This window comes from Acanthopagrus latus, chromosome 11 (genome assembly GCF_904848185.1).
Source record: "Acanthopagrus latus isolate v.2019 chromosome 11, fAcaLat1.1, whole genome shotgun sequence".
Lineage (NCBI taxonomy): Eukaryota > Metazoa > Chordata > Actinopteri > Spariformes > Sparidae > Acanthopagrus > Acanthopagrus latus.
Genome location: NC_051049.1, coordinates 25,115,713 through 25,136,109, shown reverse-complemented (window position 1 = coordinate 25,136,109; position 20,397 = coordinate 25,115,713). Strand labels below are relative to the sequence as shown.

General features: G+C 39.9%; 2 non-coding genes across 2 annotated transcripts; both read left to right on the top strand.

Moving 5' to 3' along the window:
• Window positions 1-20,090: 20,090 nt before the first annotated feature.
• Window positions 20,091-20,172, top strand: trnas-aga. The gene has a single exon. It is a non-coding gene; the product is annotated as a tRNA-Ser (tRNA).
• Window positions 20,173-20,276: 104 nt separating this feature from the next.
• trnag-ucc lies at window positions 20,277-20,348 on the top strand. Its single transcript has one exon. It is a non-coding gene; the product is annotated as a tRNA-Gly (tRNA).
• The last annotated feature ends 49 nt before the right edge of the window (window positions 20,349-20,397 follow it).

Genomic DNA, 20,397 nt, shown 5'->3' with positions numbered 1-20,397 from the left:
TCCACTTCCCTTGTCAGCTGACAAAATGTAATTGTAGTGACTGTTGGGACAATTTGCAGCTATCTTTATGGCAGCAAAATATATTCTAAGCCAAAACATGAACTACAGAGTGGTTCTGGTTTGAACAACTAGAGCTTCAGCACAGCGTTTTCAAGACAAAATTGGATCTTAAATTGGATCATTATGAAATGGGAAGAAACTTTTTCCTACTGAAGTTGTCCAGATTCTGATACCACTATAGAAAAAGCCACAGATGCTGTCAGCAGGTATTGGTATTGGTGTGTCCAAACAGGACCCTGCTTTTTCCAAGCAGTGTTGGGCATGTTACTTATAGTTACTAGTTACTTCTCCCAAAAAGTTAGTTAGTCAGTTAGAGTTAGTAACTGAATTACTAAATTATAAAAGTAACTAGTTGCCAGGGAAAGTAACTATTGCTTTACTTGTTTTCAGTTTAAATATGTCTAAGAATTTCATTTTTTTTCTAAGCAAGTTTCACAAGCCAGTTGCAAATAGTAGAACTGCATAGACAGGTACCTACACAGACCCTTCAGTTCAGTCTGTGTCACAAGTTCTTGTGAACCTGGAGAAGAAAAATCCAGCTTTAGTGTCAACAGTGTCAACAACAGTGTTTTTGGCCACTAGTTTTGTAGAAGCTTGTGCCACTGAGAGATGCTTCATTAGATTAGAGATGCTTACAGTGGACCTGGACAAACACTTTTTATTTTAATGAATAAATGAAACATATTTTATTTTAATAAATTGTGGCTGCACTCAGTTTTAAAGGAATAACTTATTTAAGCTGCTGTTGCACTGCTGTTTTTAACTGTTCAACTTAAAAAAGTAGCTGCAGTTTAACAGTTTTTAAAGGAACTGTTATTTATTTCTTAATTATTTTATTTGTTCTTTTTCAGTCATGACTGTCAGAATAGATACAAGAATGTTGTATGGTAATCATTCTCTGCATGTGTTTGTCCATGTTCAACAATTGCTTTAACCTGAACCAGGACTAACAACCATGATTGCAATCACATAGTAGTATATACAGCTGTTATAAATAAAAAAATAGAATTAGGAAGGCAAAATAATTGTAACATCTATATTTCCTTTATTCAACAGATTTCTATATTCTATTCATATGTGATCATTGCTTTTATAATACAGACATAACTGGACATTGATTTGACAGTTGCAATGGATCATGATACAGCACTGGTCAATTAGAAAAATAAACACATTATGTACACTGTAATGTTTCCCTGGAATGAAAGAAAAAATAAAGCACATCATCGAAACAGTCATTAATTATGTTAAATACTATATATAGTATGGTTTGTAGAGTTTGGGCCAGAACATAATAAAACATTGATATAATAACAAATGATCTTTTATTAATTCATTCCTCTGACTCAATTTAAAGTATTTTGCAGCTGAGAAAAGAAGACAGTAAGGAGAAATACATACAGTATTGCTTCACTCAACTGAAGTTTCTGGTTGAGTGGCTCCTAAAAGAAACCAGTGGAGACTGGGGTCATTCACAGTTTATTGGAGACAAAACAGCAGCTAAATCTTTAGTGTGCATTGGAAAAATGTTAAGATTAATTGACCGGCTTTCACTCATGTATAAACTGACCTGAACTTAACCTGACTCCAGCAAAGACACAAACCATTCTAAGCTGAGGTTAACATTTGCTAAATCCTCCTAAATTTAAGGATGACAACCAGCATTTTACAGTATTTTCCTCAAACTATGGATGGTTAATAGCCATAGAGGACCCAGTGGGGAAAAAGGAGGAAAAAGTTGCAGGCTAGCAGCAAAGCAAAGCTCAAATTAGTGCAGGATATCAAGTGTTTGATTCTCAAAACCCCCACACATTCCTCTTATGTGTCCCACCATTGTTGGAATAAAATACTTAAGAAACAACAGAAAGTGTTTAAATCTCCTGAATGATTTGTGGTTAAGAAGCCATTCTGATAGAGTTACAGACACTTGGAAATTACAGCCTTCTTCAGTTGTCCTTGGTTGATCCCCGAAGGCTCTTTTTTTCATCAACAAGCTCTCTTCCTTTTCACCAAAGTTGCCCTTGAATCAATAAAATCCAAATTGAGGACTGTGGGGAATAACAGAGAAGTTAATTTGATCCCCAACTCTCAGTTTTTCCCTGGGCAAACTAAAATGGCTCTTGATTAGGTTTTAATTCCTGCTTATCAGATGCAGTTCTTGACTTACAATAAAGCAGATTTGTTGCCGAGCAGTCCCACATTAAACCCTATCAAGCTGGTCACGGTACAAATTTTGTACGTCTTGCAAAATGAAAGTAATTGAAATAATAAATAAATATGGCATCCCCACATCTGACCTATGTAACCTATTGAAGAAGACAGGTCGTCCCAATCCCTGTGCCTGTTGGGAAGACTGTTGGCTGGATTTGTTCTTCCAGGCTACATCAGTGGATTTCACGGGTCAAATCATCCAAACTTTGATGTTTGACCATCTTTTCAAAATTCAGCCAATGAAGTGCTCCAGAGAGTAGAATTTCTTCTGCCAATCAGATGACAGCTGGGACAGATGGCCCTTTGGCCCAAACCAGGAAGTCCTTCATGCACAAAAGCTGATGTGAATAATTCTGACTTATGTTTGTCATGTGTTGGTACAGTGCTGTATGGTTTCAGTGTATTGATCCAGCTAATTGTTGAAAAATGTCAGTGATTTCAATGGCCTCTCTGGATCGCTCTCATTAACTCAGTAACACACCCATCTGCTGTCAATCACCAAGCTAGAATATCAGGCAAAATTGGCACCTTTGCCCTGAACGCAGTGAGAATTAAAATGAGCTGATCAAACATTTAGAGACCAGGCCCTTTTTTTTCATTGTAATTTGAAGCAGGAGTTTACTATTCACAAAGTGTTCGCCTCAATGTGCTTCAATCCCAGAGGCTGAGAACCACCTCCTTGGTTTAAAAAAAAAGAAAAAAGGAAAAGAAAAAAACAGGAGGGGTGACAATATTCAGATCACCTTCTTTAATTAGATGTACTAGATGGAGCATTTTAATCATCAGAAGATCCCTGTCAAATTGATGCTGATACCTGGCTATAATTACCATAAACAAATGAGGCTGTTGTCAAGATAGTAGCTTTTTTCACACACGGATTGGTCGTTGATGTTAGTGTGCTGAATAAAAAAATGAAAACAAAGAAAAAAAGTTTCAGACGTTGCTTGGTGTGACTAACTTTTAAAAAATCCTGAAATATTTTTGTACAATCTAGTCTTTGTCCTACATAATGCTATTCTCATAGTTTGTGAAAATTATGTTTATAAATGCCAACAATTTTATCCAAATAATGTCAAAAAATACACAGTACAAAACATGTAAAAATATGGAAAATACTAAAAGAATGAATAAGGGGAAAGGGGGGACTTGACTGACATGACCCCACTTTCCTGTTTTCCAATTTCACTGCAACTTCCCTTGAGTAGAGGGAACATCAGACCGGCAAACATAGCTGTATTTCATTATTGCAATAAATGGTTAAAGCTGTGGTGAGAATGTCACTGACTAAACTAGACTTAACCTACTTAGCGACTCACTACAGGTGGAGAAACGTCAAACCACCCTGACATCACATGTTGGTTTGTGGAATACAGTTTAAAGCTGCGAATGTTGTTTTGACAGTCAACCACAAGCTGGCACCATAATTTATAAAATAATCATACTGTATTGAAGAAGACTTGAAACTACTGATTGAGACCATGAACTCATTACAAAAACAATTTACAAGAGGTCATAATTCAAGTGAGAAGTGGGATTATTTTCTCATAAACTTAAATAAAAGTGGACTTCCTTTTAAAGTGAAACTCTCGCCAAGAAGCAACCCAGGCTTTATTTGCGATTGAATATGAATCAAAACTTTGTGTAAAATGCATAATTACGACAAAAGAGGCACGCTTGAGGAGCGGTCCACCGTTACTCTCCTCCCTGTTAGGTTGTACTTGGGGATCGAGGTGTGCCGGAGATGCAGCAGCAACTGTGAGTCGTTCAAAAACATTCTTTTTAGTAAACTCTGTGTACACAAACAATGTTCTCAATGCTCGTGTTAATGTGTAGAGACGTTGGTGATACTACGAGCAAAGTTTCCTGTTGTGTCGAGCCTTCTTAGTGTTTTAAAAATAGTGATTTTGATGCTAGCGTAAAAGTGCCCCATGCACTACCATGGAAAATTAGCGTGCCCAAAATCGAAAACTATGGAAAATCTTAAAAGCGCCTCTTTCATCGGAATTATGCTTTTACACAAAGGTTTGACTCATTCAATTGCAAATAAAGCCTCAGTTGCTTTTTGACGAGAGTTTCACTTTAACCCAGTGGAGCAGATCTCTGGTGGCCATTAGAAAGAATGCAGGTTTAAAGGCGCTTCAACATTGGCTTTACTTTTTAGACCCAGAAACTCCATTCAGAATTGAAACAGGTTGGTCGAGACCAACTTTATTTGTATTAGATCTGTCTTCATTGTGCACTTGATCACCCGATGTTTTAGCAAGACAAACAGTCTTTAAAAAAAAAGGCTTAACTTGTTTTTTATGACAACAAAAGCTCTAACTCATACTCTAACCTTTAAGCTGTTTTCGAACTAAAAGCAGCCCTGTTGACAGAAGGCAGAGGCGCTGTGATGTATGAAGGTAACCCGTGTTGACATGAACTAAAGGCCTGTCTCTTCTGTGCCCGTCTCCTCTGTGTAATGAACCCTCTGGCGGGCTTAACTGCACGTCAACACGTTCAGCCCATCTGGCTACTGCTATTCCCTCTGGTTTCAGACCAGCGAGGTGTGCTGGTAAGAGTCACATAAATCACACATACATGCACACACATTCATCTGACTACCAATGCCTGCTTTTTTAAAAATTTATCGATGCTCTTCCCATTCTTCACTGTGCTGTATATTATAAAGCTGTTTAATGAAACATAAATGGATGTGGTGGAATTACAATAACATGCCTCTCTGACTTTGTCTCTGATGGCTGACGGCGAGTCCTGAAGGTTTAAGGGCCAAGCTGCTGCAGCTGAATGGGCGGTAATAACTTATTACCAATATAACACAATATCTGTCAGAGATCTCCAAAAGCCTCTTTAGCACCAAAGATATTAAGATGTGAATCATTTATTTTCCCCCAGTATAAAAACCTAATTGAGACTCCTTTAGGACTTCCATTATTCATATTCCTGCGAGCAGTGGTCAGACACCAGATAGGCTGGGAATCCAAAGATCGGTGTAATTACAGTATGAGGAATGGCCAACCGATGCATCAGACAGAAGCGATTTTCTCCCAAGGTCCTGCGTATTATTTTGCTCTTTCATTCCTCAGCCTCCCCTCCGCACCAGGTAGCTCGTAGATCACACAGCTACAGTATTACTCTGCTATTACCGAGACTTACCCTCAATAGCTTTCATTTTCAGAATAACAATGGACTCCTCATGGCTGGATTCCACTTTCCAGAGCGAATAGTGTGTTTATGAGCAGGAATTGTGGAGGAGTAGATACTAGTCTGCTCTTATCAGTGGAAGGTAAAAGGGGAGCACAGGGGTGAGGGCGGGAGCAGACAGTAAGGGAGGCAACATGTGACCCTTCCTGTCCTGACGATGAATATATTGATAATTTGTAGTAAAAGTAAAAGTCTGGAAATGAAATCAGGAACATGTCTTTAAATATGTTATATGCAGGATAAGAATTGGCCACCTGTTGAATTTATGCTCCAAACTAATAGGGGGCAACATATCACCAGAGTCATAATTCTTCTTAACTGTAGCTGCCGTTTGTTGATTAGCTAATTTAGCCGTGCAGGTATCATTGCTTTTAATTAATGTTAGCAAAACAGGTGGATGTAATGGGGAGGCGCTGATTTCCCACAATGCAGTGCGACAAGTGTGCAAGTTAATTACAATGCTGAATTTTAATGGACTGAATCGGATTTATGCAGCAGCATGGCAGAGATGCAACATCTGAGACCCTCCAGGCTGAGAGCTTGGAGTACTGGGGGAGTTTTGTTGTTTACAATGCTAGCACAGGAACTTTGAACGCCTCGGAGGAGGAGGGTTTTAGGAGGTTTTGAGGACCGGTAACAGGTAACGCTGGAGCATGGAATGGGTACCAGAACCAGAGCTGTGTGAGAGGGTGATGGAACTGGCTCCGCAGGCTTCCAGTCACAGACACCAATGGAGTTTGACAGTTCTCAGACCAGGACTCAGACTCCAGGCAGGGTTAGACAGGGACAGGAGAGGCCTGAAGTGAAAGAGGCGAGTGGAGGTGCACTAGTAGGTGGACACCTATAGAGGCCTGAGCTATGGTATTTGATTGTCGCCTCTGCTGAGCACATCCTGTTGATAACTATTGTTAACTGTTATTTTTCAATGTTTTAAACTGAAATTCTGAAATAGTGCACCTTAGAAGTATTAAAGGTTAATGCAATTCATTCAGGAAAATGTCTCCTGCAAGTGTTAGACTATTATACTGTATATCATTAGATTATTTATTATTACTCATGAACAAATGTAAAAGCATGATTTTTTTTCTTTTTTTTGATAATTTACATAATTTTACTATTTAATGACACTCTGAATTGAGTTACTGACTTCATCTTTATTTCCATTTAGAAAAGAAACAAACAAACATTTTTCTTGTGAACCAGGTAATGGACTGCAACAGACTGTACAACTTCCTTTCCTTGTAAAAAAACAGTGACATTCAACAAAAACAGCAGCCTTCAACTGGATTGGGAATAACCAACCCAATGGCCAGAATACGTGGCGGTGGCAGTTTACATTTCTGCAAACCACAGATATGTTGAACATTTACATTTGTTTAGGTCCAGTTTTAAACCCTATGATGTTACAGTGCCGTACTTGTGATTTGGTTAGTTAGGCACAAATAACACTCGGTTTGGGTTTGGAGAGAAATCTTGTTTTGGCCTAAATTACCTGTTTTGTTGCCATGAACACAGCTGGAAAATGTTGCAAGGTCTCCTTAATAATATCCAGTGATTTAACCCTTACATTGTTCAAAACATAGTGTCAAACAGTGGACTTAGTTATATTTACTTCTATTCACCAATCCGTAACCCAACAACAATCCTCTCCCTCCCAACATGAAAGTCAGTTCATGAACATGTAATATGAAGGTGATATGAAATGCAGAACTGTCAATATGTTACATATGATATGTAGATATTTTAATATATAAGTGCTTTGTGATTCTGGAGACTTGGACAACTAGATACAGGGGACAAGGAAAGACTGTCTTGGCAGTGTTAGGACCTCATGCTAAATTAAGTGAACAAACATCCAGTACTGTTGGTTTTTTTTGGTCATCAAACATTAACTATACTGCAGATCATGAAACGCTATTTGACAACCAAGACAGTTCTGTCATCGCAAATGTTCTGTATGTTTAAATTGATTAGAAACTGCAAAAAAAGCACCTTTTTCTGAGACTCCTTTTTGCTCAGTGACTGTCCATTCATCATAATTACTGTACTCCTGCACAAAGCCACAGAGAGATGGAAATACTGTCAACATCATCCAAAAAACTCTCTCGAGTTTCAGTGTCTTTCTGATGAACGAGCCTATTTGATAATGTGCTTGCATATCAGTTTGGCTGCTGTGTGTCTCTGTGTTTACACGTGTGTTCCTCTTTTTCCGTCATTCTGCCCGACTGTCTTTGTGGTTCCCTGCCTGTCTTGCACTCTTCCTGTTGATCTTCATGTGTGCAGATCCACCCATGGGTTTCCCCAAAGAATAAGATTGCATGTCAAAGGAAATCAAGCTGACAGGGAGACGGCTCTGAAGTCCTCCTACCGTCCCTCGTCTGCTCCTCCATACTGCTGACCTTTCACATCTATGGTATCAGCATTTATTCTGTCGGAGCAGCGTTTTTACCCTGCATCCTGTTTGGTCCTCTGTCAAAAAGTAGAGACAAAGGCGATGGAGACACTGGAGACAAAAGCACTTTGACTGGTGCGGCCCTTACTAAAACAGAATTCACGGCTGCTGTTGTTTGATTAAAGCGAGATGAGCCTCAAATTGAGGACACAGGATAAAGCTGACCTCGGGGAGGGGGGTCTTCAGTATAATATCCATGCTTTGTCCTGCTAATCTGTGTCTGAAACGAGACAGCTTTCACAGCATGTCAAACTAAACTAGCCAGGATGCCCACAGATACTCGGCAGGATGCCATATTGCCAGCATCACAGGTCCCGCCTGGGCGCACTGAGCGACAGTTTTTTCTGCGTGAACTAATCTGATCCGAGTGTCTTATTTCATTCTTGTCCTGCACCTTGAGCGCTCTAATAGTAGGTGTCTCACCTGTCCTACGCCTGAAGCGGTCAGTCGTTTCTGCTTGCTGCAGATAACCGTCATTCAGCAGTTCAAAACCTCAACACTGGATATTTCTCAGCCTCATAAATGTGTCTGCAGGAAAAATGAGAGCCATTAAAAATAGATTTTAGGTGCAAACGTTGAGAAGTTGATGTTTTTTGCGCAACAAATCTTTCACACAAGAGTAGTCAAGAGGATTGACATGGGAGCTTGAAAAACAGAAGAGAGAAAAGTCTCTGCGGAGAAATCTTTAATCAGACGCTTTAAAATCCTTCCACTGAAACGTTTAATAACTTCACTGTCCTGAACTGTCTCAACAACAGCCAGTTAATGATCCTTCTGGGTTTAGTGACTTAATACCCAGCACATTCAGCTGGCTGTGGTCATTTCCTTCACACTTCAGGTGCTATAAGAGAGTGAAAATACTATATTAACTTTATCAAACATCTCCAAAAGGTGGTCAAATGTCTCAAACGCACATGCTTCTGTTGCACTTTTTTCTTTCCTTTTGCTCCTTTTCTTATTTAATTAGAAAAGTATTAAATTTGTACTTAAATCAACATTCAACCTCATGTAAATGCACCTGTGTTAGCTGGAGGGCCAGGTTTAATTGGCAGTCCCTTTAGCTGATTTTACTTAGTATTATTCCCAGAATTCCTAATAACAGAGTAACACTAGTTAAACATACCACATGTAGTAAAACGCATATACCATCCAGGTAAACATTTAATATGTGAGATTTCTGCATTTAAAGGTCTAAAAATGACTTTACCTTTGTTACATATTTTGATGAGTAATGTACTTACACTATCCTGAATGCTTCAAATGATGTTCCAACCCAGAAAAATCCAAGTTTTTGTCGAAGTAGCATTTGTTCATTTTAATTGGTCACCTGTTCCTGTAATTTGCGGGATAGAAAAGTCTGAAGAAGGAAGTCCACGAATGCAACTAAACAAAACATGTTGTAATCCAAACTTAAACATTACTTTGTCCATGAACAGCTGTGTCTGACGTACGACAGATGGATTTTTTAAAATCAGTAATAGTTTCATTGCACATTCACCACCACAGCCTGTCACTAAACGCGACACTTATCAGAGATTCTCTTACCAGAACATGAACACCTGACAGTCAGTGGATCACTGCTGCAGTCAGGTTAATAAAAGGGAGTGAAGACAAATCCTGAACTCTGAAAAAGTAATCTCTGAGCCCTTCCCAAAGGTCTTGCTCTGCACCTGCAAAATCTTTTGTTTTGTTTTGATAGAAATACCTCAGACGCCAGAAGATGTCTGAGGTGATACTGTGCTTTCAAATAACATAGCAGGCATATTCATTAACAGTTGATACAGGTTACAGCATCACTATAGTCATGTTAAGGGTGAATGAAGATAGCATCAATGTTGACATTGTTCTGTTACGATTCATTTCTTAATATTTTACTTCAGTGAGTAATATGATGGGCTGTCTTTAACTGATTGGGGGACTGAATTCCACTGTTGTGACGCTCTGATGCGTAACCTTTTAAACTAGACAGACACGTTTGTATTTGATGACATTTTCCTGGCTAAGCTGTTCATTCTTATTTAGAATAAGGTAATCATGAAAGTGGCTTCTTGTCAAAAGCACTGATAAGTGAAGGAGTGATTACATCAGGATATATCCGCCTTTGCTGCTGACAGCAGCCATTATTCAACCATATGTCTCGTAAAGAGATTTCATTCTTCAACGAATGAATATTTCTGTTTTTCTTGATCAGCATGTCATTATATAGCTAAGAATAGGTTATGTCCCGTCTGTTTGATCACTATGTTTTCGTACTAGAGAAATATATTTTTTAAAGCAGCAAATATTTAATCACAAGTACGACCTCACATTCCGAGTATGCATAGAATCTCCATGCACAGGTTTCCAATAGCATAATGTGTGCTGTATCTGCATTCAGTCCATATATTCCTTTATTTCACCACTGGTCAAGAGGATAGTCAGCGGTGGTCTCGGAAGGATTAATTATAAGCCCTGTAACACAACAGTCTAATGGAAACCTGTCAATCTGTCTGCTCATCTTTTGGATTCAGCTGCCGGCCTCTCCTCCTCATTACAACAACACAAGATCACACAAAAGAGTAGCACTCACTGTCATGCTAAATCCATATTTTAATCTTGTTCAGAGGCATTTACTGCATCATTGACCATGGTCAGATGTATTGATGCGTGTGAATGTGTGCCGCTGAAGGAGCTGCAGCTCAGGGAGAAGCCACAGTTGTAACTGTGATTCTGTAGGCTTTAATGATATTCTGTACATCCGGAAAACACGCTCCGTCTGCCATCCTGCAGCCGTCCTCTGCAGCCTCGAGCGTTCTCCCAGCTATCACTTCATAGCACTTTCTCATTGACATTCATTGGAAACGTTTGGGGTGGCAAACTTTTGCTCGATGGTTTCACAGCAACAAGATTATGAATTCAACATTGGTTATGTAGGACGACTCAAACACTGTTATTTCGTCTGGATAGTGTTTGGCGTGCTGTTTGGAGGAACCAGACATTAAGTCAGCTACAGGAATATTGATGTCGAAAAAACAGTGTCTGGTACATCTCCATTTACCCTTCATGTCCAGATCGCCTCTGTCCAGCCAGCAACACTCGTCCTCTAAACTTCCTCTGCTTATATTACACTTCCATGCCGGGAAGCACCCAGAGGCATCCTAATTGCTCAGGGTGCCTTCATCGCCGTGCTTTTCCTGGCCTCTGGCTAAAATTTGATCAAATACAGCATGTACGTACAAGGAAGTCAAAAGGTTGGTTCTTGGAAATGCAACATGAATTATGTGGAGCAGAGGAGGTGCAGAGAATGTGAGAGGCTGCAGGTTTGAGTGCCAGTCACAGCTTTGCAATTTCCTGTCAGGATAGGTTCCGGGGGAATTTATCACAATTTATGCAACATTATACCCTTCGTTTTCTCAGCCCTGTAATTGTACAGGAGGATTATGTGGGAAGGGGTCTAGCAATTGTCATGCTCTCCTCTTAAAGCAGGTGTCAAGAGTATTGCTAGACTACTTAAAAAAATGATTTGTTAAATTCAAGTTGTCAAATGTGAACCAGGTTTGAGTGTTAAACACATCAAAATGTAGTTTCATGATGAAGACTACTACTGAGAAAATCTATTCATATCTTTTCTTTCACAATTACCTAACTACGTGTTAGAGTGTATATACCTTTTTGTTTCACTGATCACTGGACCAACGATGTCTAGATGTCAGTTGTTCTTGAAGCGAGTGAAAGAAATATCCAACCATTTTTCTGTTTTAAACTCAGCGACTTCTTTTTTCCGCGATGAGTAACAGTTTTTTGATAATCTTCAGAATCTGAACTGTTGACAAACATTAATAATATAGCTTCATAAAAATAGCCATCATCAGTATTAAACTGACACTCTTTCATAACCACTTAAAAGTTCCTTGCGGTACGTTAAAGTAGCTGTAGCACTATGATATTCTAATATTTTCATTTTTTGCAAAACAACAAAAATATTATTAGATTTAAAGGTGTTAATGATAACATTCAGCAACTAAATGTGTAATTCTATCTCTACCTCTAGCCCTTCCATTGAATTCATGTTACAACACTTACGTTGTTTGAGTCATCTTCTGCCTCAAGAGGAGTTTGCTGTACCTAATGATACTAGTACCAGCTAATGTTGCTAACGCTAACTAACATTAATGCAGATAACGCTGGCTAGATGACAGTAGGGCAGTACATAATGCTGGGTGAATACTGTAGGAATCAGCCATTTCTATGTCTTTTTGCACATACTGGCATCTACCAAGAGTATTGATGCTGAAAACACTGATACTACATGATACAAAATGTGTTATACAATTAACAAACCTTGTGAGAGGTCGGAACCAACTGTCAGAGTTCTTACACAGGCACATAACAATCATTGTGCACCCGACTAACATCTTAAAGTCATAACGAAGTTTTGAAGGAAAGGAGGTGCTCTGCACTTTTCTACAAGGTATCTAGATAAATGAATTTTAAAAATTATTTGTCTACATAATAAAGTCATCAATATGGCCTTTAAGGAGAAATTACACAACTCTTCAACGCCGATGGACTCATTTTTGTACATCCATACACTTTGCAATCCATATTTACATCAAAATGAAAAGTCTAAGGTCAAAAGCTGTCTATTGCCAGTTTAATATATGATACTTCTGTAATAATTAATAATCATTATATGATTATACTTACACATGACATCTGTAATGTTTCGTTAGCCAAATGTACAGACAAATGGTATAGTTTAAATCTTTCTTAGGATGCTATATTTTTGAGTAATCATTCATACAATTTCTATGAGATTCATATATACTGTTTACCATGGCTAATAGGAAACACACTGTTAACATTCTGCTGTTAATATTTTTCACATTAATGTGCAGAAGAATCACTTGACAAGCCACAAGTCATCATGAGCAGTGTTAAAGGGAAAACTGTTTCCCTTCAATTACGTATGTATAGATGCATTAATTTTTAGCAATATGCAATATGCAATTTTGCAATGTATATATAAATATATTGCAATATTTCTCCTTATTGTTAGGTTTAACTACACAACACACATCAAGCTTTGGAACCTTTCCTTAAGATTGTAGCTACAACTTAATCAGCTGTATTATCCTACTTCAAAAAGCATATACTTAAATTACAAGTGCAGTTTGTCCTAGTCTTCTGGGTAGAACATTGTATATTAATTTAAACTGCTGTTAATGTCAGATGTCAGATTTAGACTCAAGGCTATTCGTCAGTTTTTGTTTGTGTTTGTGGAGAAAGGCTCCTCAGCTTGTAGCTGTGCCTTTTGTCTTCTAACAAAACCCCTATTTTTACCCTGTCATAATGAAACCAGTTTCAATATAACATGGTAAAGACGGCTCCTGTCAGAGAAGACATAGTGGCATTGTGTTAAAAGCAACATATGCAGGCAAGATCTGGGAGCTCCGACTGGAGCTGTGAGGACAGGTTGAAAGAGAGGAGCGGAAAAGCTTGTATTTCCTTTCTTTTTCGGTCCCAGCTGCTCCAGGCAATGTAAGGACAAAGGAAACAAACAGGACCCTACAGGAGCAGGTCAATAAGGAGCAGACATTTAATTTATTTCTGTCTCTTTCACACCAGTAAGTGTGGTCAGAAAAGTTATCGGGATGACAGGAAGTAATAACTGGATGACAGTAGAGCTGATCACCTATTGACTTTTGAGGCTCTTAAAAGAGAGTAATGTGCCTGCTCTTTTCCTACAAATGCAAAAGATGGGAACTGATTGGTAACCATACAAGCTTTATGTGGATTACATGGATCAATATTTGCATGTTACATCAATAAGCCTTGAGGATGGCAAGCTCTGTGCTGATATTGTATGGAACCTGCTGAAAGATGATAACTGTGTTTACAGAGATGCCAGGTACTGCATGTTAATGACAACATTTTCTTTAATTGCAATGACAGGATTACATCTGCTGTGTCATTTTCTTATCAAAATGATGTTGAAAAGTTGCTGTTATTGTGTTCTCCAAGGAGGTTATGTTTTCGTTTTCTGTTGGTTGGTTGGTTTGTCAGCAGGATGACATACTCAACGGCTTTCTACTAAACTTTGACTTTGACAGGTTTTGGCCCAGGACAGAACCCACTAACTTTAAGTGTTAAACAATGCATTTGTTCACTATCTATACTATGTGTGTCTATCTTTCAGAGGCTCTGATGGCCAGATCGATGTATTCTAGTGATAATTCCTCAAAGACTGTGAAGTCACACACATATAAGCTTGGGTCATGGGAGTGCGACTGGCTAATGAGGTTGGCTCTTTCTCCCACAGGACCAAAAAAAAGACACTTTTTGAATGAAGACGGATGTGTCCCTGCGGAGGGAATTTAATGACCTTTTGTTTCTCCAGGGGTTTTTTCTTCTTTTTTTCACATCACATCTTTGGTGCTCCTCCTCTACAGTAGAATAATGAATATCAGAGCTCATCCTGAGCCAGTGTAAAGTTTTTTTCTCCCTGTCCATGATCCCTCATTTCCCTCCCCGGGCTCTGTGCTGCTGAGGAGAACTGGAGGGAGCTTGACCTTTTTTTTGAGGACTTGGAAAAATGGAGCTGTCTTGGAGTGTGAGTTGACCTTTTATCCTGAGACCTTCTGTTTGGATCTTAAGCCGCTGAGTTCCCCCTTAAAATATTTTGGTGACTCACACAGGAGCCATGGAGAGCTGGGCTGTCTGATGCTGCTGAGTGGGTGTGTGCAGTTGGGAGTGGCGAGGCAGCTCCCAGATGGACCGGGCAAACTTCTAATTACTCCCTAGGAGGAATTAAACCAAACTCCTGTGTGTGTAGGTGTGTGTGCTGGATTAAATGAGTGTCTGGGGAAAAGGGAGTTGTATATTCTCTTTCTCTCTGAACACTGGAAGGTTTTCTGACTTTCCAAAACGGGCTGGATGTCTCACTGCCAAGGTAACCAACACTGTTCTCTCTCGGATAGTTTGATGGCACTAGGAATTTTTGTACTTTCTGCACCCAAAGACAGAGTGCTGAAACATTATTCTTGTTCTTTTCTCTCCCTTCTCTTTTAAACACTGTGATATGTAAAAGATATAATATGTGACAGTCCTGTAATACAATGTCTAAAAATGACAAGATATTTGTTATATTTATTGTTGAGTTCTTCATCAACATTATCCCAAATGTTTCCAACAATGATTAAACCCAGAGACATGGGTAATTTTACAGTGAATTTCAAAGCTGTAGGTCACTTTTCATTGTATCTTCCAGGTAACCACCACATGATACGTGATACAATTTGATGATACATCAGAGAGTGAAGTGACCGTCATCAGAGTGTGCAAGACTGCAAGGCAAACATAAGCCACTTATAGAAAACCCTAAAGACTACAATAATAAATGCATTTTGATCACCTCTACAGTCTATACTTCTAAATATTTCGGTATAATTATGTGCTTGAATATTATTTCTAGCCTACACTAGAGTTCTGAATGGGTCGGGCCGGCCCGACAAACCTGACCGGACCAGCAGGTTCGGGCCGAAAGAATTCGCAAATGAGCCGGGTTGGGTCAGGCCTCGGGCTTCCTTTGTTATAAAACACATTTCTTGCAGGTTGTAAATTATATATTGTTTGTTGTGAATCATCGCTGTTCATGTGTGGTGAAGAGTAAGTCTGGCTGCCTGCTTTATGGGGTAGGGCAAACGCAGACCTGACGCCGCTGCGTACGATAACAAATGTATGAGGAAAACAATGCAGGCTCGCGGGGGGTCGGGTTCAGGCCGGGTTCAGGCCGGGTTCAGGCCGGGTTGGGGCAGACAGTTCATGCTGGTGTGTCGGGCTGCGATGGGTTCGGGCTTAAAAACCTGCGGGCCAGGTCAAGTCAGGTTGTAATTTTCAGGCCCGTTGAGAACTCTAGCCTACACCATTTCAGTAACACTGTAATGAACATTGTAATGTGTCTGACACACATAACTAGGACCCAAATGCACAAGTCGAGCCTGATCAGGTTTTATAAGGCAAACATTTTCTGGAATCAGGTTTGGCACGCAGGAGATTTCACATTTACATTCAACAGGCACTTTTGTCCAAAGCGACTTACAGTAATTCATTCATACATACACTGACGGTGGTGGCTGCCATGCAGGGTGCCCACCAGCACATCAGAAGCAGTTTGGGGTTCAGTATCTTGCCTGGGGACACTTTGACATGCACCTCAGCATGAATCTAACTAGCGTCTTTCCAATAACAAGAAGCTGGCTCTACCCCTTATCCACAGCTGCTCAGGAGATCAGTCAGCTACTCAAACATAGGCAAAGGGATCAGGCAGACAGTAATTGTATTACATATTAATAATAAGGTTTAATGTGACATCCGTATCACAAGACTGGTCCGAAATATTGGTAAAATGCTTTTTGAGCATTATTTTTGCAGTAGCATTTGGCCACTGGGAAAAGTTACCAGACTTGCCCTTTGTAAAGATGAAGCTGGAATGAGAATTGGATTAGCATAAAGACTAACAGCTAACTAACAGCTAGCCTAGCTCTCTGCAAAGTTGAACATGGCACCACTGGATGACTCTTGTGTATTACAGCTCCAGAGTTCACCAGTATTAACTAAATATTCCCTAAAGAAGTATGGTACATAATTCTAAATTATGTTATGCATGAATGAACAGAAGACTAGTTAGCCATGATCATATTTTACCTGACACCTGCTGGGCTCTGTGCTGTACTGTCACAGTGCAGTTGTTTGTCTTGACAAGCATCAACCCTACTGAAGTGTCCTTGTGCTGATACTAATGTATGTCTGACCCTGACCTTGGATGCTATTGATGAAGAACTTGTATGCATACTGTCGGCACTACTCAGGAAACAAAGCATAATGATGAAATAAGTAAATAAAGATCATGATTATAATCACACTTAGATACACCTCATCTTTCTGCAGCCGCTGATTTAGCCAGTGTTTTAGTGACTGCCAGTGATTGCTTTTCTTTTCTTTTTTTTTCTTTTTTTTTTGGAGGGACTAGGCTAAATTAAATATAATCTTGACCAACTATGAAAAGCCAGTAAAACAATCCATTCAGATAATAAAATATGAATTTCTAATTGTTCTGCGTCCATGTGTTCAGACGACTGTTCTGAGACTTGACTGTTTTTATGCTTATCAGAGCCTCCCGGGGTTTAGTCCTGATTAATTTGCCTGCCCACAGTGAGAGTTTATCTGCTTTTTCGAGGGTCATTTCTTATCTTGTATGATGGTGCTCTGAATCACAAGGACATACTGAGGAAACGTGGACACTACAATGAGTCATGTCCAGTAACACTGACATCCTGGCCTTTTTTGAAGTTTGGATCAAACCCTCCCACACTTTTTATTTATGGCTGTCTCTCTGCTTCTGTGATGTTTTCAATCAGGATACGGACCATATGGACATGTTAAAGACTTTTAATTTGATGACTGTGTGTGTTTAAATCCACTTAGATCTCAGAGATTAAAAATGCAATTACGTTTTAGTTTGAAACTATCAGGAGAATATGAGGGAAACTATGTATCTTAGCTCCGTTTAAGTGTCAATCAATCAACCAACCGTCCACCCTGAGTGGTGGGAGACTAAATGTGGGAATGTTATTGGTACAGAAGACCAATATTTGTATATGCAATTAGAGAAAGACAGATGAGAGACAATAAACTAGGATGCATCAGTCAGTTAATTCTGTCATTATTATACATGAAGCTGAATAAGAACATCAATACAAACATTGAGGAAGAAACATAAATCACCCAAACTCATAAATGCTCACCAAGTGGAAGTATGAGTTGGTAAAAATTGAAAGGAGGCTTTTATGTGGTATTAGTATTGTTTATAAAGAATCTCTGTTAAAGGTCCCATATTATACCCTTTTTGATCAATTTCACACAGCTGTCAGAGGTCCAACAGCATTGTATTCTTTATGCATTTCCCCAAACCCATCTGTGGTCCTGAATTTCAGCTGTCTAAAAGTCGCTCAACTGAACTCTACTGAGAACAGGCCGTTTCTGTGCCTGCACCTTTAAATGATAATGAGCTCCATCTGTCAACTCCTACTTGAAGAGCCTTGCCTGCTACGCGTCCCTCTCAGGGAGAGGATGCCTCTTACGTAGCATGCACTAATGCTATGGTGGATGTACATATATGTATTGCTATGGCTCGCGGCGATGCTTTTGTTCAACCATACCAGTTTGACCCAGAATCTGACCCAGAAGGAGAGGCTCCTGAAGAAGTACAGAGAAAGTTGTGTTTGTCTCCAACGCAGTCTCCAAACACTTGGACACTGTTCGCATCATCTCTGTCTCCAGTCTGCACGTTTCCAGACTTCTTACTGTGACAACCAAGCTCCATTGTAATATTATTAACATTAAACTTGCTTCAAACGCCATTACATAGCGGACCGAATTGGAGCTAACGAGTTAGTTAATTTCCAGCTGACTTCACCATACTCGTAGGCAACTGTAAATACTATCAAAATGTGGCGACACTTACCTGTGCCTCGGATGCAGTTGCTGGGTCCGGTATGGTTGGGACTGATCCTTTTATGAGGGTCAGTGTTGAGGCAAAGCCAGCTTTGTGGTGACCCTTGTTACTGAAGCAGTTCGATGTGAAGTGGTTAGCACACACACACACACAAACTTACACAAATTGGAGCCGGCACATTGTCATTAAAAATGAAATGCAACCACTGTCTCTTCTATTCTTATGTAGCTGGGACAGAATACAAGCACTTGCGCTGATTTTTACAACCGACAACAGAGCAATTTGCGTGTCTAACTCTGAGCGACAACATTGCCAAACACTGCTAGCTTACTGCTGGACACACCAAACTTCACCTCGGGATGAACGCCCCCCTCTCGGACATCTCCTATCACCGTGCAGAGGAGGGCGGCCTATGAAAATTACTCCTTTCATTATGTAACGTCAGGAGCTGAATCTGAACTAGTCTACTATTGCAGTGCCATTTAAAACATGATGCTTGGCACAGATTATGAAGTGAGGGGTTTACAGAGTCCAGTCTTCAGCCTCTTAAACTGCTCACAGACTTATTGTTTTTATTGTCAAGATGAACCACAACCAATGAGAGACGCATCCCACAGCAGCCGACGATTCTGCCAAGCAGTGCTGTAATAATACTGGAATTTCTAACTTGAATTCAGTACCTTGAAGAATAGTGGTATTTGATACCCCGGGGTAAACTGAAACAACATTTCAGATTTTATATGTTGGTACAACAGTGGCACATGTGTCAGCTGGCCTAATGGAGAGTAGTGGCACCACATAAAATTAGTATTTAAACCGGTTCAAAAATTCAGTATCAATATTTAGATACATTGAACAAGACTACTACCAATGGTAAATGTTCTAGCCCTTGAAGCTGACGTCAGTTTGAGTACCCAAAGTCTGTCTGCCAACTGTTTGACAAAGCTTTATATTCCTTGCCAGTACAGCTGCCCTGACAAATATGTCTCAATGAAATATATCACTTTCTGTGAATGTGTTTGTGGCATTAAATGGTGCCGAAATATCTCCAACAAGTCCTGTCGTTATGAATGACAATGCTCTCGCATTGAGATGCTGGGAAAAATTTGGGCCACGGAGACATGCTAGTTTCACTTGTTGTCAGGAGCTTTATTAGGCACGTTCAAGTACCACAGAGCCTGTTCTGTTTCTTTGCCTATTTTCCTGAGTGGCACAGAAAATGACAAGCACTTCCAAGAATGAGAAAGGGAGCAACTGGTAGAAGATTCATTCCACAGTCCGTCGTCGCTTTTATTTGGTGGCCATAAACTGTCAACTTGCTTATTTCTGTCCTCTATCTGTGACGTATTTGCTGGTAGATCATCCCAGAGCCTCGGTTGGGATTGGCGTACGCCAAAACCAAAGAGTACAGCTGCCCTGACAAATATGTCTCAGTGAAAGATATCACTTTCTGTCAATGTGTTTGTGGCATTAAATGGTGCCACAATTTGCTATTTGCTGGTAGATCATCCCCGAGCCTCGGTTGGGTTTGGCGTACGCCAAAACCTAAGAGTACAGCTGCCCTGACAAATATGTCTCAGTGAAAGATATCACTTTCTGTCAGTGTGTTTGTGGCATTAAATGGTGCCGAAATATCTAACAGAATTGTTTAGGCCAGGCAGTTTTCCAGTTGTTGTGGCCGAGTGGTTAAGGCGATGGACTAGAAATCCATTGGGGTCTCCCTGCGCAGGTTTGAATCCTGCCAACAACGGCACACCTTTTCGTCCAGTCGACATCAATTTGTGCAGCTTTCTATAAACCGACACCGCAGGGCTGCGACAAATGTGCATTTCTGCATCAGAGAGACTGCGCCAAGCGATGGTGGTATATTGGTGAGCATAGCTGCCTTCCAAGCAGTTTACCTGGGTTCGATTCCCAGCCATCGCAGAGCCTCTCTGCTCTTTGACAGCCTTAGGTTTGTTTGCCGTGTCTGGGT